This window comes from Lagopus leucura, unplaced genomic scaffold (assembly GCF_019238085.1).
Source record: "Lagopus leucura isolate 7727_CA_CO unplaced genomic scaffold, USGS_WTPT01 Super-Scaffold_100024, whole genome shotgun sequence".
NCBI classification, from domain to species: Eukaryota; Metazoa; Chordata; class Aves; order Galliformes; family Phasianidae; genus Lagopus; species Lagopus leucura.
In genome coordinates, this window is record NW_024962276.1 from 882,481 (window position 1) to 897,727 (window position 15,247).

At 48.4% G+C, this 15,247-nt stretch overlaps 1 long non-coding RNA gene across 1 annotated transcript; it reads left to right on the forward strand.

Annotated features, from left to right (window-relative positions):
• Positions 1–1,028: 1,028 nt before the first annotated feature.
• Positions 1,029–6,133, forward strand: LOC122184772. The gene is made up of 3 exons (XR_006180616.1): positions 1,029–1,081; positions 5,364–5,490; positions 5,603–6,133. It is a non-coding gene; the product is annotated as an uncharacterized LOC122184772 (long non-coding RNA).
• Positions 6,134–15,247: the final 9,114 nt, after the last annotated feature.

Genomic DNA, 15,247 nt, shown 5'->3' on the forward strand with positions numbered 1-15,247 from the left:
TGCTTTTCTGCTTCTCAATGATTGCAGTCATCTATTTACGATGCCCAAAAATTATTTCAAATGTTGGGCCTCAATTAGAAGTGGTCTTCCCAATGTGTCCTGGCTTTCCAGAGCCCCACCAGCCAGCTTCTTTCCAACAGAATCTGAGGGAAGCTGTATTGATATCCTCACCCAAGTGGGTGTCCCCATTCTTCAAATTCTGCCACTTGCAAAAATACTTAATGCAACAGCTCTACACTGTGCTGTACACTCCTGCCTACCTTGGATGGCACTGCTAAATCAGCAGTAAAAGGAGCTGGATATTGTTACTGTCCCAGAAGAAGGACCCATGAGGTAGCACTGCAGCTCAGCCCTTTGCATGCATTGTGTGTAATGTTTTGACCCAAGGCAAACCCTACTATTTCCTTTGTTTCTGAGCCACACCTCTACCAGTAAACAATTTGAACCTCCCATACTGAATGAAGTCATATCAACATCCCTACAGCCAGTTAGAAAAAAACCTTTCATTTGGAAAACGCCGCTATGCTGCTGTGGCAATGATCACGTTAGTGGTAGCAGAACTGTTTGAGTGGGACTAAATTAAAGCACAACTGAAATGTTTGAAAGAAAATAAAGACGGCCGTCAGGGTCAGATGTAAATATGTTCTGTTGACAAATTGCAGGAAACAAAAAAAAAAAGGTAGAAGTTGTAGTTGCAGAGATGACTGAAGGTCCCTTCCAACCCAAACCAACCTATGGTTGTGTGACTTCAGAATACGAAAAAACAGAGCACATTTAGTTTACTAAAAAGCTAGAATGCTTACAAGAACATTTGATTACAATACATATCCTATGCTTTTTAGAGAATTTTTGTGACATAATGTATGGGAACTGTTGAGCCATGGCCTGATTGAGCACCTGGGGAAAGGACTGGTCAGCCCTGGCAGCACAGGTGAAGGCAATTCATCCCAGTGATAGAAAGGCCTGGCTGTGCCTCCACAGACCTTATTTAAGGGCTGACTGCCAGTAGGGAAGGATCTTTGGTTGGAGATCTCTTCTTGGCGAAGCTTTTTCCCTATGAACCTGGAATCTTCTGATACGGGTGAGCAATCTTCTTCCCTTCCTTTATAGCACCTTTGTATCGTGCTGGTCCTTCCATCCTTCCATCATCACACCTTTGTTGTAATGCCTTTCCTGTTGTGTTGATCTGTCCAATTGCTGTACATACATAAAATGGGGAAACTAAGCTTGTTTTAATAAGTAAAATCTTGAAGTACTGTTGAAAAACAGCATAAACATTCAGAAACTTCTTTTACAGAACTTAGAGTTGCTAGTAAAGTCTTGATTCAGAAAAGCTTATGACCTCAAATGAAGTAGCTTGAATCCATGGCACAAAAACATATGTTGAGATTAATCAAATGTATTGATCTTTTTATAAATCCTTACATTTACTTTCTTGAGCTGGGATAAAGCTTTGTGTGTGGATCTGGAAGACTAGAACAATCCTCTCAGCTTTATGGTTGACTTCCAGAAGAGCATCAGTGGTGCCATATTGCAGCATTCACCAGTTTACCATTACTATGGCACAGGACAACCTCCAGAGAAGCATTAGTTATGATATCAGAAAAAGGTTTTTCCTATTCAGCATGCAAACCACAGTTCCACTGTGCTTCTGAATGCTGGCTTGAAGCTTTATCATTACCAGAGCTCTGAGGACTCACCTGAGCTCACCTGGATCCCATCCATAGCTCCATCAAGGCCATGGAGCTCATTGAAGCTGTGATTCTTTTCTTTCCCATTGTGGAGCAGACCAACCTCTACCACTCGATGACAGACCCACTCCTCACCAGACATTTCATCGCTGAATGCCTCCTGCTAAGCTGAGTCCTATATAAATAGTAGCAGTGTGGGTTAGGATTGAGTGTGGTTTTGTGGCTGTAACTGGAAGCTATGGATATCAGGAGTAATATGTAAAAATGTGATTGGAGCAGCATCATTAGCGAGATGGATGGGTGTATTTGTGTGCTAGAATAACTACTGAGTGCTATCCAATTAAGCCTGGACATCTCCTATATGCCAAGGTGTTGATTTGTGCAATTGGTTGACAGTGACCGTAGCTCTGAGTTCAAAATAACTATTTGCTGTTCTATATTTATATCTCTGGCCTCCCAGCCATCCTAATAAATACCTAATGAAGATCTGCTTACATCTAGCCCTGCCAGATCTTGACCTAAACCCTGTTTCTTTTTGGCTCCCATGCTGCTGCCTGCAGTCCTGGTTGGATTGTTGAGGAGCCATCTGCTCTGGGCATTGCCATGAGCTGCTGCTTCCACCTTCACAGCAGAAGAATCTCAGTTGAATTAGTCTCAGCACACAGCAATTACATTACAGAAGTTGGGAGAAAGGGAGCAGCGGTAATTTGTAAGTCTTAATTCTGCCAACAAAATCCTATTCATTTTTGTTGGGTTTCTTTTCCTTCCCTATTTGCTCCCCACACCTTGGCAAGGCTCTTTCCTGTTTTTCTTCCAGTACGTGGCAAATGCACAATAAGAACAGGAGGTCATTTACTCCAAATCCTCAGCTTACAATTCTTCTGACATCGCCAGTTGCTTTTCCTAAAGGCTGTGAATAATGCACAAATTCATTGTTGGCTAACAGTTATAATTGGACTTCTCTAAATTTTCAAGAGCTTTGAAGTTGCCAACATACTTCCCTGTGGCTCTGTATTTGCACTTCATCAGCTGGGATGCACCCAACCGACCCTACAACTGCTGCCCTGCAGCTTAGCGTACAAAGGCAGGAAGGAACAGTAGGGATGCAAGGTCCCATGCCAGAAAACTTCACCACCTCTGGATAGTAGAGAATATTTTCAAGAAGCTTTGCCAGGCTGCTCTCCTTGGGCAACATTTTGCACCCAGTGTATTTCAAGATGCATTGCTGTGGAAACTACTGCCAGATGGTGATGTCAGGCTGATGTCAGGCAGACCATAGCAAGAGCAGCCTCTCCTCTCCCTGCAGACTTCTGCTGCAGTGTAATTGTCCTGTGGCTGTTGCTGTTCCCGTGCAGACAGTGATTTCTTCCAGCCCTGAAACTCCAAAGGGAATTTTCCTTGTGCAGTACTCTCCCAGGAAAGCTTTCGGGAGCAGTTCAGGTGAAGAGGAAGAAAGAAGGGTGCGTTTCTGATCCACGTGGTGAGATAAGCATGGGAAAAACATGACGTACTGCCCATGAAAGTTAGAGTGAGGGGACTTTCAGCTGGATGGAGAGGGAAGAGTTATAGGGAGGAGGGGAAAGTGTCTCAGCTACATTAAGACAAAGCTGATAGTTCTTTGCCAAAATGGTGTCTTTTGGTCTGAAAACATCATTTTTGGGTTCTCTGATGCTGTTCTCGAATTTGTTGAATTCAGACTGAGGGAAACGGTTCACTTGAATCGTTATTATTTTTGCACTAGGTCATTGAAGTCTGCATGGGAATTTCTCTAGGGCCTGAATTGAGGAGCCCAGTAACCCACAGCTCTGGGCTGGGAGTGAAGAAGCCAGCAAGTTCTGCTGGAGATGGCTGAATCAGCTGCAAACCCAGCTGCAGAAGGAGCCTCACTTGTGACCCCACCTCTCCTGGGGCACGTTAGATGCCTTGTGGTTCCTGACCACATAAAGGCTATGACATGCAGTCCCTAGGGTGAGGGATACGTGCCAGTTCTGATGATCCAGTGGTGAGTCAGAAGGTGGGCTGTGCTGCCTGGAGCCATCTCTGCACCATCTGAAAGGAGCTGTTGCACCAAGGATTTCTGCTTCCTATTGGAGTTGCCTCCAAGCTTGCGTCACTTCTTTGGATGGGTTTCCATTCAGTTCTGCTGCTACTTTGCATGTTGTAAACATCTGAATATTGATTAGACATGAAGAAATTCATTTCTTGTCTGTTTATTTTTTTTGTTCAGACAGGGTCTGTGAGGTTTACTCTCTGTCCTATTGAGTGTTTAAGCATTTCTTATCATTTGAGCTAGGAAAAGATGAGCCCCTGCTTTCTGATGGCCTGATGCCTAGGCCATGCACTTTGTTGTTCTGATCCAAACCAATGGACCTCTTAGGTATGGGTCACCTCTTAGGTATGGGTCACCTCCTCCCATGGGGAATATCTGAAATTGCAGGGCTCAGAGCTGAACAGCACAACTACCTCACGGGGGGGGAAAAAGAATCATAGAATGGTTTGGGTTGGAAGGGACCCTTAAGATCATGCAGTTCCAATCCTCGCTATAGGCAGGGACATCTCCCACCAGACCAGGTTGCTCACAGCCCTGTCCAGCCTGGCCTTGAGTGCTTCCAGGGAGGGGGCATCCACAACCTCAACCTCCTCCCTTGGCCGGCAATGGTGTCTGGTATTCTTGCCAAACATTCTTGGCCTTTATCAAGTGCCAGAAGATGAAGTGACTTTGCATTAGTCGCGATCTTTTGTCAGGTTTGCTTTTTCTGTGTTGACTTGAAGCCCCATGAATTTGGGACTGCAGCAAGCTGAACTTTAACTTCAGGTCCTGCCACTTAATGAGAAGGTCATTTACATCACCCTGTACTGTCACTGATGTTATGATGGGCTGGAGATGTCAAGGTCTGGGGGGCTTTTTCTCATTGTGTGATGAGGCCTATGAGCTGCAGGTTGTGCATTTCAACAACAGGCATGTACATTTATCCCAGCCACGTCTTTGCCTTTACCAAGGCTATTGCTCTGCCTGAATCCTGTTTGGAAATGCTGCTAGGGAGTATTTAAAGCATTTTCTTTTTCCTGGGCAGAGAGGTCTATCCATGGCAGTGTACTTCCAACTTCACCAGAAACAGAGCACTCAAGTTCTGATTGACCTTCTCACTGCTCCAGGTGGCAAGTGCATTTCTTCTGCTTTCCAAGTTAAAGGGTGACATATGCATTAGGGAAAAAGCCCTTGCATCCAAGTCTTTGTACATCCTGGTGGTCTTCTTGAATGCTACTCGACTCCTGATGAATAAAAATGCTTTATCTACCTGAGGGGCAGTGAAAGCATCTTCCTTGCATAGTCACTCTTCCAGTCTACTCTCATACCCGTGAACCTCTTCTCTGCCTCCTCTCGTGGAATGTGCCTTTACTGGAGAGAAAAATTAGATGTGAGGAAAGTCTGGAGATCCAGATGTCCAAGCAGCAGCCCTGCCATCCAAGCTCTGTCCTTCATGGCTTGTAATGAGGAGCCTTGGAGTACAGCAGAGCCCTGACCCACAGCCAGCCTTTGTACCTGCTCTCACCTCCTTTGCCAAGAGGTGAAGTCTGGAGCAGCTGCTGATGATTTTCATTTTCAGCCTTAGCTTCTGAGCTATAAATAAGCCTGGAAAATAACCACATTTTCTCTGAATTATGTAACAGATGTTAAATTCCCCAAGATGAAGAGGTGTCAGCCTGATGGAAGGAGTGATACGAGGACCTTCTTTTTCCTTTGAGCTGGGCTTTCTTTCTTATTTGAATCTGTGAATTTGGCTATCTACTGCTAGAGGTAATAAATAAATAAAAGTGAGGATCACCCCACGGTTGTGTCTCAGCCCTGCTGACCCATCTCTTCCCCATGCATGCATGTTTAAGCTTTCCTTGCCTTTCTCCGCCATCAGATTTTGAAGATGGTGCCATCTAAAATGAAGTCCCATTGAAAGAATGTGTTGTGATGAAGAGCTGTTGAGTGAGTCACCACAATCGTGTTGGCAAGGTGGGCTGTGGAGCAGGCCAGATCCTTACGCTTGGCACGAGACAGCAAAAAGCAAAAGAGGAGAGAGAGAAGCTGGAGCCAGGAGCACTGCAGTGCTTGGCCAGCCAGCAGGGCTGGGCTGCAAGTGCTTTCCTTGGTTAAAGCTTTAACCGCTTCAGTAACACAACTCTGCCCAAGTGGAGACATTTCCATGCTGTGCCCTCATCTGGGCACTGGGAGATGGGCTTAAGGCAAACATAGAGGATGTGTTCTGTGCAAGGAAGGGGTCTGAAAGGTTTTTGCCTTGCCTCTTTCTATTTTCCCCCTATTTCCTCCTCTATGTGATGGTTAAAAAAACTTACAATTTTATGAAAGCTTTCGCCTGAGAGGGGCCCTTCGCATCTCTAGTCCAGCACCTGCCCAAAGTTGCAGAAGGCTTTCTCTTGAAGAATGAAGATTCCACTGCCTGTCCAGCTCACATCCCAGGGCAGCTGAGAAAACTATTTTCTTAAGGTTTTTGGTTGGAAAATCCTTTGCTACCATTTGTTCCTCTTGCTCCTAGTTATTTCCCATTGACATGCTCCAGTTGTATCCTACTGATTTGCCGTGGGGCTGATTTGCCATCCAGTCTGGTGGCATTTCCTTAATTCTGGAGGACCAATGTGGCCCTGATGATCAAGCCTCATAGTTGGCCATTGCCAGTGCAGCCCAGATGTACTGGAAATAGCTGTGAAATGCTCAGGAAAACTTCCGCATCCTGAGAGTTGTGCCCACCTCTGTTTGTATGCATGGTCCATCTCATCAATACAGTTTCCTTTTATTTTCTTGTGGATTTTTAGATATTGGATTAGAATTGAGAATTAAAAGCAGTAAAGCTACTTAAAACAGTTTGTTTTGGGGTGTTTTTTTTTTTTTTTTTTTTGTTTTGTTTTTGATATTTTTTTCTGTTCCTTGCCACATTTTATAACTGGTGTTAATTACTCATTTCTAACCTAAAATGAGCAAGAAGGGGTGAAATCACAGGATTGGTTTTTTTTTTTCTTTTTCTTCTTTTTTTATTATTATTTTGTTATATCCTTTATGGGTGATGGCTCCTTCCCTAGGATTCCTGCTTTGTGCCTCCTGGTGCCTTCCATTAAGACAGAGCGAAGCTGTCACCAGCTCTGTGTAACAGTGCTGAGTGGTCTCGTGAGAGAGCAATTTATAAACGTGGATTGAAGACATTGGCCCCAAGGGGACCACATTTATGTAGGTGTAGATACACAGTGAGGCCACTAAATCAGTACAGCACTAACAGTGGTGGCTGTGCTCCTACCTGTGACCCGAAGGCTCCTCTCTGTTAGAAGTGATGCTGCTCAGGCATTTATTTCTGAGCTCTGGCATAGCGTTCCCTGTCATCCACCCACTGTAATGATAACTACAAGTTCACTTTAAGAAAGGAAAAAGGAAGATGCAGTGAGCAGGAGACCCAGTTCTGAATGGTTTCGCTATTTCCCCAGTGATCTCTGTAGCTTATCCTTTGGAGCAGCTGATAGCTTTGCATTCTATTATTCACTGCTCGTTACTGATTAATGGCCTTTAGTGTCATTGCTTATTTCATTTTCCGACCAATCTTCAAGATCAGCCATTATCTAGGAAAAAAACCCTCTTTCTTTCCGGTGTTAAGTGGTTGACCAGCGGGGTAAGGGTAGGGTTTGTGTTCAAGAATAAGAACAAGATGCTTTGAGAACTGTCTGGAAACATGCAAACAGAAGAGCTCAGCTATCCTGGAGGTGCTGCAAAGCATAGAGATAAATGAGGTAGTCCAAAAAATATAAGGACTGAAACCAGAGGCCAAGCAGAACCTCCGAGTTAGTAATAACAGTGCTGTAGTGGTACAATAATAACCCACGGCAGAGGTCTGATCTCAGGCCATGCCTCAAGTGTGCAAGACAAAATGGTAAGTCAATTCTTGCTTCAAGGCACTTAAAAGCTGTGTTACAAGGAAAGTGGGGCCAGCAGCAGATGGGCAGGGGCTGGCATGGAGAGGGGATGCTCAGTGCAGGGCACAGCTATCAGGAATGTGATCTGGGGAAGGATAAGGAGGGACACATGGTACAGTTTGGGGCACCCCCCTGAGCACTAGGGCTGGCACAGGGAAAGGAATAAAGCACTTTATTCAGAGGTGTCCCCAGCCTGGTGCAGGGTTGTTGGAGGTGTGGGGTTGATGCCCAATGGGGAGCTGGTGCTCAGCCACGCTGTGGGCGTGAGGGGTTCTGCTGGTGCACCCTTGGGTGCAGGAGGGAAGGAGCCAAGTTTTACCCACAGAAGTAGGGAACATGCTTTGCAAAAGTCTTCCCCGTGGCCTTGCTGCAGAACACAATGTGTGCAGTGGGCAGGAGAATCTGAGGGGCATGGTACAGGTTTTGGCGCAGCTGGAGCCAGCCCTGGCTATTGCATCTGCTCCATCCTAACCACGTGTTTCAAAACGTCTGAGCAAATCGCTGCTGCCCCCTGGAAGGAGCAGGGCTGTGTCCCAGAGCCTGCTATTCCCATGGCGTTGAACATTCTCTGCGAAACCAGCTTTTATTTAGAACTGAACATCTGTTCCAGATGTGGTTATTCCCTGCCTGCCCTGCTGCGCTCCTGCCATTGTTGTCCCACTCCACAGAGAAAGGCTGGCATGAATTATTGAAAGATGAAGCTTAAATAAATGATAAACCGGTACGGTGCGTGCAGTAAGTTTCTGTCAACTCCTTACAGGGTCGCGCTGCCGGCTGAGCTGAGCCCATGATGAGCTCGTGTGCTCCACAGGACCTGCGGCCACGTCTGCCCGATGGGGCTGATCGAAGAGCGTGGAGAGGGGCAGCCCCAGCATGACAGCGACCAGGGGGACGAGGAGGAGCCGCGGCAGAGGAGCCAGCAGCTGGAGCTTTCCTCCTGGCAAGTGGTTTTCTTGTCTTGGATCCTTGAGGCGGTGGCTGGGAGGATGGGGTGGGAGGGATGCAGCTCTCAGGGTTGAGCGTTGGGCGCGTGTGATCTGACAGCATAATGGGTCTTGAGCTGAAATCTTGGAGTAAAATCTCATCCCGCATCTTGTGGTGGAAGCAGCTGTGTCCGAACCCTTGCACGTGACTCCAGGTTGAAGCCCATGGAAGGTCTGACCCGGCCAAACCTCCACGTCAGTCACAGTTGGGAAGTCCAATGGGTTTTCAGAAGCGCGATCATCTTGGAAATTGGATTATTATTATTATTATTATTTTGTATTATTGTTATTTCCTTCTTCACCATGTTGAAAAATGGCTTGACTCATGGCTGCGGGAGGCTGTGGGGATTCGCAGCAGACCATCTGTTTCGGCTGTTAGCAGTCATTAATTCTTTTTCTTATTTTTTGCTGCTTTTGAGATACTTTGGGAAAAAATGTTCTTGATGGCATTGGAGGACTTCAAAGTCACTTATAATTTTTATTTTTTTCCTCGGAGAAACAATACACGGTAGATGCAGTAGTTAGGAGAGAACTGCATTTTATATTGGGTTTTCTAAATGGGAATTTCTGTCTCTAGTGGACAAACAGGAGGACACGAAGTCCTGTTATCTCCTTTCCACCACCCATTCACCTACTACCTGCCTTCCTCCCATACTGCAATACAGCCACTAATGAAGGCTGGTTTTGGTGGGTGGTTTGTATTTCTTCTTCTTCCTCTTTTTTTTTTTTCTTTTCCTGGTTTAATGCCAAAAGCTTTTAATTGACAAAATAAGAACTTTTTTTTTCCAAACCATTGCACTTCCAGCATTAAGAACTTGCTGATTCAATCAGCCTTATCCTCTCCAGTTATTCTACCCAGAAACTGGAAGATGACTTAACTCCCTGACAGGTGTTCACAGCTGATGGCTCAGATCTGTGGATGGAGAGCTGGGGCACATGGCATGATACATAATAGAACAAACGAACCCTATTGACACTGTCCACCCTGCAGCTTGAATGCATTTATCCTTGTGCCTTGCTCCTGCTGCAAGCAAGCCCAGTCCATGAGCAGGCTCCTCTTGGAGATGCTCTTCCCAACCAATGGGCTCTGGGTTGTCGGAGTTGCAGCAAACTGTCACTGTGCTGTTCTGCAAGGACCTGTGACACGGTGAAAGCTGATCTTGCATGTGTGGTGTGTTGTATGGAAATGTGTGACGGGGAGGTGGTGGCAGCTCCTCCAGAGGATGCTGAGCCCTAACATGAAGCTGGAGCTGAGAGAGAGCTCGGCGTGGGTACGTGGCTGTGTCAGTTCAGGTTGTGTGTCCCCAAAATGATGAGCTGTGCAGTGACATAGGTCTGTAGCCAGGACATAGACCTGCTGTGCTGCCTTATGCTGCTTGGAGACTGTGGAACAGAACTTGGGTGTGACACGGGGCGAGGTGACAGCCGGAGTGCCTGGAACGCTTCCAGCCATCCATTAAGGCTGCAGGTTTCAGCAGTACTACAAATGTGCCCTGGAAAATGCTCCAAAGAGCCACTGCGGTCCCTGGGCTGGGGAGGTGGCACCTGTGGGTACCACGGGGATGGGGGATCATCTGCCCCACTGCCTGCTCCAGGGTGGTGAGACCCATATATATCTCCATAGCACAAAGCAAAGAGCCCGTGGTTGTGTCCCCAGTGCTGAGCAATGTAGGGTTGTGCTGGGCTGGGATGTTCCCCCATTCACCCTACAAAAGGCGCAGCAGGAGGTACTCAGGTTTGATGAAGAAGGAAGGGGAGGATGAGTGTTCCCAGAGCCCACATCAACTATTTGAGCTCTGCATGTGACTGCTTTCACTCGTGACCACCTCCTCCTCCTTGCACCTTCCCAGACTTTGGTGTGCCCCAAAATCACTGCCTGTTCCCGAGTGAGAAATAAAGGAAAGAAAAGGGAAAAAAAAAAACAACTGTCTTCCCATCAGGAAATTTGCCTGTTAGCACCCCAGCTACAAAAATCTCAATGGAGCTTTTCCCCCCCAAACAAACCCTCGCTGATGGGAAGTCTAAAAATAAGCGCCTTCTCCACAAACAGCTTAAAGATGTTGAAAACGAAAAGCAACAAGGGATGTAGAACGCATGACTCACTAAATTACAGGGCTATCTTTCGAAGAGCAAAACAAAACACAAAGCCCTCCCCACTGAAACTCGCCGGGGCTGAGGCTGTGCGCTCGTGGAGCTGGCGCAGCCACCCTATTGTTGTGGGATGGCAAAGGGCTCGGAGCCCTCATTGCACATTTCCTTCATGCCGTGTGCCAGAGAGCTCTCCGTGTAAATAAGCTACGTGTGAGCAGGCAGCTCCATGGCACTCATGGGAGGTGCTTTTCTCCCACCCGTGGGCATAGCTGTGAGTTTGGGATCCAGAGCGTCTTGCTTTGCTCAGCCATTGGTGTTTGGACTCTCGAGCAGATTTTGGGAGGTGTCATTGTATTTGTCCACAGCTCCAGTTTGTTTGGATAATGTGATGAAAAGGAGTTCTTGGCTTGTTGGTTTTTTTTTTTGGTATGTTGTCTTTTTTTCTCCCCTTCTTGCGGTGTTGCTTTGGTGTTCCAACACTGATGCTTTCTTAGCGTTTGCAGATGAGCTTGAATCAAAATCTTGGCGTTATGAGACAGCAGGAGAGGGATGGATGCGTGCCAAACCTATGCCTACATCTGATGTTTGCAGCCAACCCCAATCTCCCTAATAGGCTGAAATGGAGCCTTGGATGCAGGCAGATGGCGGGGCTGGAGATGTGGCTCTGCCAGAGTCTGGGGCTGCTATCAGTGTGTGCAGTGCCTTCACTCTGCTTGAGGCAGCTATGGGCTGCCCTTCCCACCGTCAGCACCTGCACTTGTAGCCATCCTCCTCGTCTGCAACAGCAGGGCTGACTTTTGTGGTCTGATAGTGATAGGACGAGGGGGGATGGCTTTAAACTAAAAGAGAGGAAATTTAGGTCAGATGCGAGGAGGAAATTCTTCACCCAGAGGCAGCAAGGTGCTGCACTGCTGCACAGAGCTGCAGGTGCCCCATCCCTGAGCTGCCCCAGGGCACAGATGGGGGGCTGGGAGGCACCCAGCCCACGGCAGGGATTGGAACTGGATGGTCGTCGAGCTTCCTTCCAACCCATTCTATGGTTCTATCAGCCCATCACTGCAAGATGCCCCTTCCCTGAGCCCATGGCAGTGTTTGGTTGGCATGCCTCAACCCCAAACGTCCCATTGCTCAGTACACGCAAAGCCAAACTGATCAGTGCATCCACTGTGTGCTTTAGCAGGTGCACCAAGGCTGCACGCAGCCGTCGTAAATCCTCACCCAGCAATGACTTAATCGAGATGCCTAGTTCTGAAATGCACTAATTAAACTTCAGAATAAACCACCCTGGGCACAAGCGCTTCAAATAAAAAGTAAAAATACAAGTTTCTCCTGGGATAATTAACCATCATTAAAACATGAAAATCCAGGCTGGGGAGCAATTGTGCGCCTTCCACAAAGCGTTTAATCAGAAATAATGGGCTGAAATTAAGCAATACGAAAAATTAGGCTGAAAGGTAAGAAATGGAGCCCACCTGTGAGAGCTGACAGACCACACGGTGCTCTCCAGCCTTCTTCAAGGAGCAGCCAAATGTGAATTTCTGGGACACATACAACCGGAGTGGACCAAACTCCCCACACAGTGCTGTTGGAAATAATTGCAGCCCTCCTCACTTCAACGGCCATCATAGATCTTCCGTAGTTTTAATTTTGGTGGATCACCCCTAGCTGAGCACTGCCATTTTGTTTCAACAGAGGATTTTCTCATCTCTGGGACCTCTCAGTTTGACCCTGCAGCCTTACCTCTAGATGTAATCTGAGCTATTCTCAGATGCCAGCCTCTTTGGGAATCATTCGCTGGCTTGCCCTGCCTCCCCTCGGCACTGCACTCGTGGCTGCCATTCTCACTGCACGCTCTGCGCTCACCCACTGCTTCCCTTGATCTCTAGTCAGGAATCCAAACTGAAACCAAAGCCCTTTGGCTTTGTTGAGTATCTCCTTGTGAGCTGGGAGGTGCCCACCTACAATGGGCCCAGCAGGGGCACGACAGCTTGGAAGCAAATTGCACCCAACCGTACCCACTTGTCAGTAGGGCGCTGGCTCAGCACGAGTGGTGATGAGAAGCACTGGTCCCCACGCAGGTCCCTGGCACCCACCTGTCCTCCCTGACTGCTTCTTCAGCACACTGCTTTGTCTCTCTTGTATTATATAATATCTTATATTGTATATTATTATATAATATGTCACCCAGAGGGTGGTGAGGCACTGGAACAGGCTGCCCAAGGAGGCTGTGGATGCCCCATCCCTGCAGGCATTCAAGGCCAGGCTGGATGTGGCTCTGGGCAGCCTGGGCTGCTGGTTGGTGACCCTGCACACAGCAGGGGGTTGGAACTGGATGAGCACCTATGGTCCTTTTCAACCCAGGCCATTCTATGATTCTATGGTCTACACAATACTATATATCATGATTCCAAGAGTGCAGCACAGCCATTTCTTTCATGGAGCACCACCCCATGGGTCCTGAGGATGTGTTCCTACAATGGGGTCTGGCATGGTCTGTTCTGTGTTTTCCCAAAGACAAAGAGAGCAGGGCTGGAGGCTGGTCCTATTTTCACAGAGCCAGGTTTGGAGATATTCTGGGTATGTTTAGGGTTTAATGAGAGCATGGTCCTTTAACAATTTTTAATAATAAATACAGAACCCTGATGGATTTTCCAGCTACTGTACTCAGCTGTGAAATTTGGAACCTTTTTGGCTAATGTCTTCCAGAACTGCAGGGAAGGAAATTAGCTGAAGGCAGGGAATAACAAGGGGCTTTGCCCCCGCTTCATGCACGTAAGCAGCCTGTCTGGAGCTCAGAGCATCGCTCATGAAGTGCATTTGTGGATCAGGAGAAAATGAGAAGGGAAAAGGGTGCAAAGAGGGTGATCCAGGTCATGCCCCAATGGAATATTGTGTGAGCAGGGAGTGGGATGGATGCAGGAGTCCTGTGCTGGAGCAGGGCAGCTGCTGGAGCACGAGGGGTTCAGCACCGATGGAGGTGGTGGATCTTGTTGGCATGGAGAGCAATCACAGCAACAAGCCCTCTGCCCACGCTTCTTGGGCTGGTGGCCACGTTCCTTCCGATGGTGACATCCCGAATGGGGAACATCATGGCTGCAAGAAAGGAGGCGGGGATGTGAGTGAGATGCCTTTGAGCTACAGAGCTGGTGCTTGTCCTGCTGCCCCTCGGGTTCAGTGCTGGTGTGGCTGTGGGAGCGGGCTGTTTCCTGCTCCCAGCAAAGGCAGTTCTGAGCATTTGGTTTCCAGTGGAGACCCTTCTGCTGGCAGCTAATCCCCCCATCTGTATGTATTTGGCTCGAGCTGTCTTGAGCTGAACTGTACCTCACCAGTGTCTGCCTTTCTCTGTCACTGCACTCCAATGGACTTGTTGATATCAGGCAGAGATCCAAAGGGTGCATGCATGGGCTTCTCGTACATCCAGAGATGGGAGCAGAGAGCCAGGTGAGCATCTGCAGGTGAGGGCAGGATGGGAAGGCTTTTCTGGCTGCTTTGTGGTGGCTCCTGGAGCTCAAAGGTGATGCTCAGCAGCCAGAAGAGGAGCAGACCTTTGAGGTGCATTTGTTGTGCTGTTGCAGAACAGTCAGGAGCTGAGGCTGCCTGAGTTGGTGTGCAGCTCTGCTCCTCAGCATCAAGCTGGGGGTCGGGTGGATGCACAGCCTGGGATGTGGTGCAGGGTGGCACAGCATCACAGGAGGCACACGTGGATGTGGCTTCATTGCTGTTTCATGGAATCGTTGGGCTGGAAGAAACCTTAAAGCCCATCCATTTCTAACCACTGTTATGGGCAGGGACGCCTCCCATCATTTCAGGGTACCCAGAGCCCACCCAGCCCAGCCTCGAGCACCTCCAAGGACGGAGGCACCCACCATACCTCGGGGCAAGAGCCTCCCCTTATTTTCCCAAAAAGACCAGGCAGCATCATACACCTCTCACAACCAAAAAAACCAAAACAAAAAACAAACCAAAAAAAAAAAAAAAAAACCCACAAACCAAACCAAACAAAAGAGACCCGCAGAGCTCAGGGAGAGCAGCGAACTTTCCGAGTCCGCCACCAGCGACCCTCAGATGGGCCAACGCACCCGCAGAAGGAGGAGGCCGGAGCGAGCGGAGCCCGGCCCCCTCTTTTCCCCCGCGGGTGGGCGGCTGGGCTGCGCGGCGGCGGCGAGGAAGGGGTTAGCGGGGGCCCTGCCGCAAGGTGGGCCGCGACGGAGGGTGGGCCCCGGGCGGGCGCTGTGCCGCCGCCCTGCCCGGGGGCTGCCGGGGAGCGCGGCGCGGCGCGGCGGGGCTGTGCGCTGCGCGCGGGGCTGCGGGGCCATGGGGCGCTGAGCCGCAGCGCTGCCCGCCGCGCCGCCCCGCTCTCCTCCGCTCCTCGCATCAACTCACCATCGTTAGATACGTTGAATTTTTTTTTTCCCCCATTTTTTTTTCCTTTTTTCTTTTTTTTTTTTTTGTTCTTTTTCGTCGCTTTTTATTTTTCCCTCCCCCTTTTTCCTTTTCCCTTTTTTTCCTTTTTTT